At 32.3% G+C, this 4,600-nt stretch overlaps 1 pseudogene; it reads right to left on the bottom strand.

Annotated features, from left to right (window-relative positions):
* Positions 1–353: 353 nt before the first annotated feature.
* Positions 354–3,581, bottom strand: LOC112499842 (annotated as a pseudogene).
* Between the last annotated feature and the right edge of the window lie 1,019 nt (positions 3,582–4,600).

Raw genomic sequence — 4,600 nt, 5'->3', positions numbered from 1 at the left:
AGTAATATCATGTGGTTTATCTGTATGTGAAAACTGTGGGATGTTACAGACCAATGCTATATGCAACTTTATATTCATTGGCTTGCACCCTAATGCTTGTACAGACAGCTTGTAATTATTCCAAATTATAAAATAACTTTATTTGCCTAAATTCGAAGTATAAAAGTCCCTGTTTGAGTCTAGAAACTCAACACTCCTTACATACCTTTGTATGTAACTTTTATTTGTTATATATAAGGGCAAACCATGACACGAAATGAATTAAATAAATTTGAATGGAAATGATATGTTGAAGTAAAAGGCAAAATGGTACCCTTTTTTTTATTAAATCAAACATATACGAATCTTGTGATTTAAAACCATTTGAGTGATGGTCCTAATGTATCTTTCAATGGGTCTCCCATAGTATCACCTATCACTGCTGCCTTATGTGCTTCTGATCCCTTTGGTCCTAATGTCCTTGCATGTTCTGAACCACCTGCCTATACATTCATATTTTCATCAAAAATCTTCATAACAAACACCATATCTCAATTTCAATCTTCAAACTACTAGCAAAGTTTTGATTGGTTTACCTCGATATACTTCTTTGCATTATCCCATGCTCCACCCGTGTTAGAAGCAGATATAGCAATCTATGAATGAAGTTATGCAAAAACGATGAATTTGGTTAAGGTGTGCATTAAACATAATCGAAGTTACTAAAAAAATGGCATACAACACATGTACCTGGACACCTGAAACAAGTGAACCTGCAAGTACACCAGCAAGCGATTCCACTCCAAATAAGGTTCCCGCAACTAGAGGTGTGATCATAACTAAAGCACCAGGAGGGATCATCTCTTTTAGCGAAGCATCTGTTGAAATCTTGACACATGTTGCATAATCAGGTTTTGTGGTTCCTTCCATGAGCCCTGGAATGGTGTTGAACTGTCGCCAAACCTCTTCAACCATTTTCAGAGCAGCACTTCCAACGCTCTTCATTGTCATAGAAGAGAACTAGTAACGAAGCATTGCTCCTATCAGTAAGCCTATGAACACTTTTGGTGTCAACACATCCACCGTTTCAATCCCAGCTCTGCTCACAAATGCCCCAAATAGAGCAAGAGAGACTAGAGCAGCAGACCCGATTGCAAAACCCTAAGACCCAACGCCAGTTTTATATACACATTAGGAATAGATCTCCATGGGCCCAAGTGAGAGGTTTACAAATGCGTCCAAATCGCTTGCTGTGATGCCAAGACAACTGCACGTATAAAAATATAAACTGCCAAGCTTATATTTTGAAAACAGACAATGCATCTTGCAAAGCAATTATGTTTTGAAAACAGAAAATACATGTATCAATAAGATTAATTTGAACATTGCAAAAATAGAGGCCAAGTTAACCTGCAAGTGAGATTTAACATGAGATAAGGTGAGATCTTTCACATCCATTAGCTCAAGAACTGACTTGGGTGTTGCTCCTAAAATCATTAAAAAACAATATGATCAGTATACAAAATCCACAATACTATGATGATACCCAAATAGCTTCAAAACAATGCCAATAGTTTTCCATAGAAGATAACCAAACAAACAATCAAAAACCATTGGAAAGCAAACAGAGTTACAACACATAGAAATCAAAGATGATAACAAAAACTATTACCACAAAATTAGGTGCATAACAGTTCCATCAGTGTATATGATCAAAGAGTGATCTCTCTCATTGAAGGTTGGTTATTAGATGGAAGCCCATAGGTTTCACATAGATATCAAAGCCTAGTTCCAACCTGTACTTGTATTCATTCAAGTTATTAAGCTATTAACCATGCAATGGTCCTACTTTTTGATACATGAATGGTATGAACCTTGTAACGAATGGTTTATATACAGACTAGTTGTTTTATATACAATTCATTATAGGTTGTAGAAAATGGCATAATATATGATTTTATCGATAGGTCATGTCAAAATTTCAGTAATAAATGCTAACTTGAAAATTAGGCATTTCAATTTTGTCTCAGAGCAGTGGTTTTAGTGAATTGGGTGTTAATTTAGAATGTCTAAGCTTAAACCAATAGCTATCTTAAGTTATGACTCAACTAAGTTGCTAATTGCTATCTTGTATGAAATAGTCATACCAATACAGACAGATGGTTACATGACTAAGACATGCTATCAAACCATTATAAAAATGCTTTTAACTATGTCCAACCTTCTGTTAGCTACTCTTATCAAAGCACACTTTCAACTCAATACTAAGATATCAGTATTACTACATATTAACACAATTAACATAATTACTACGCATATCATCCAATATCGGTATCAGCACTACAAATTTAAGTTAGAAAAAATACTAGTCGGTTTGATTTTGTTACCGTCAATGTTGCAACCGAAAACTTTCTAACTCAGAATTTGACGAACAGTTAGGGCTTCAAAGACCGACGGCTTGACGGATCTCAAACAGCGCAGAGGAGTCGATCGCAAACAGCCAGACTTTGAGATTCTCAGGGTGTAGAAGTTTCGATTGCAAACGGATTCTCAGGCAGAGAACTCGATGATGATCGCAAACGGATTCTCAGTCTTTGAGGATTTGTGGTTTTGGGCTTTCTGAAACAAGTGTTTTTCCTTATTCATTTTGGGCTTTCAACGTCAAACAAGTCATTCGGCCCAGTTGTTTATATGTTCATGCATTTTGTTTTTAAGTTAAGTAGTTTATATAAATCATAAGAGCTTAAAACTTTGAAAGATATAAATATAGTTCTAAACATATAATTATGTTCATATTTTTTAAACTTTAATGGACACTTAAAAGTGTCCTGTTAGCTCTTAATCTCTAATAGGACAACCAACCGTGTTGTATTAGCTTTTAAAAAAATAGGATAATTGAAAGTGTCATATTAGCATTTAAAATAAGATATTGGTCTTTAAAATAATACGACACTTAAAAATGTCCTATTAGACCATAAAATAATATGACATTCAAAAGTGTCGTATTAGATTACATGATAGGACGTCAAGATATGTTAATAAGACATCAAAATTAAGAGTCATATAAGATTAAATCAAATAAGACTCATAAACTAATGTGTCGTATTAGCCTTTTTAAAGAACGGTTTTTGAAAAGTGTCCCAAAAAAAGTGTCCTATAAACCTCTTTTTGTTGTAGTGAAGCAAAACTTCTCTTATAAATGATACTTGAATCTTATATCTTTTACACTATCAATACGATCTCCCAACGAGTCGTTGACAACGACTTGACTGTCCATCCTTTTACATTATCTTTAAACACTTGCCAACTTTTTAGTAGAATTAGCAAATATCATATATATACGTTGAATAATACCAAAAAAGTCTCTAGCTTTACCGCAAGTGTTGGCTATATCACAAAGTCAAACTAAGACTATGAGAAGCATAAGAAGTATGAAATGTTCTAGGATTTATATCTAATAGCTTCTTTTATACTCCTTGATGTTTTCCCTTCATGTTTGAACCATTATCATAACCTTGTCCTCGCACATCATCTATATCTAGACCAAGACACTTTAATTCAGCTTGTAAAACATCAAACAAGAACTTTGCCCATGGTATCATTTACCTCTAAAAATCCTAGAAAAGTTTCCTCAATGCTAACAATTTTGGAAGAGATATCTACATACCTCAGTATTAATGACATTTGTTCTTGATGACTTATATCGGGAGTGCAATAAAAAATAACGAAAAAAATATTTTACCTTTTTTACCTTCTTAATCATTTCAGACTTGATTCTCCTAGAAAGCAAAGCTATTAACTCATTTTAAATACTATGTACATAATAACGTATCAAACACGATAATAGAGATCTTAGACCACGGGGCCAACCTAATCTTTTAAACAAATGTCTATTTCAATGGATAAAATATAAATTTTTAAAAATACAAAAAACATTAGTTGTCAAATGATTTCCTCCAAATTAATCGTTTCAGTCATTTTGTTTTTGATAAATCAAATCAACAAGTCATATAAGTTTAATGAATTATATCTTAGGTGACGTTTGTTTTTCAAGAGATGTTGAAGCCTGAAGTCTGAAGTCTTATTTCACTTTCAATTAATAAGAGGTGGTGTTGAAGTTTGAAATATAAATCAATAACACTGTTTGTTTTTGTAAACTGATTACTGTTTGAATTTGTTTAAACTATCTATTTTACTGATTAAGAAATTATAATGTTGAATTAAAAGATAAATTTATACAATTTAACATATTTATTCATCATCATTATGAAATATATATTTAAATTATATAATTAGCATTCATTTAAACGAAAATATGTCATTAACGGTATTTAACACATTTAAATCCTATTAAAATACACTAATTTAAAGATACGAGGATTGATTTGGTAATGATCAATTGAGAGAAATGATCGATTAAGGTTAATCGATTGAGAAACGTCGTTGCTAAAGATTTCAAGAACAATAAGAGACAAATAAGATGTTGGTTTACATGTTACCAGTTAAGAGGACGATAAGATATAAGTGCCTTCAAAAATTTAAAAAAAAACAGTCTGAATGACCATATCTCTTAACAAATCAGACATAGGAAACTAATAAGAGTTTTTTTTTTTTCAAAAAA

The sequence above is a fragment of the Cynara cardunculus genome (genome assembly GCF_001531365.2).
Source record: "Cynara cardunculus var. scolymus isolate 2C chromosome LG 17, CcrdV1, whole genome shotgun sequence".
Taxonomy (NCBI): Eukaryota; Viridiplantae; Streptophyta; class Magnoliopsida; order Asterales; family Asteraceae; genus Cynara; species Cynara cardunculus.
This window is presented reverse-complemented; position numbering and strand designations above follow the sequence as displayed.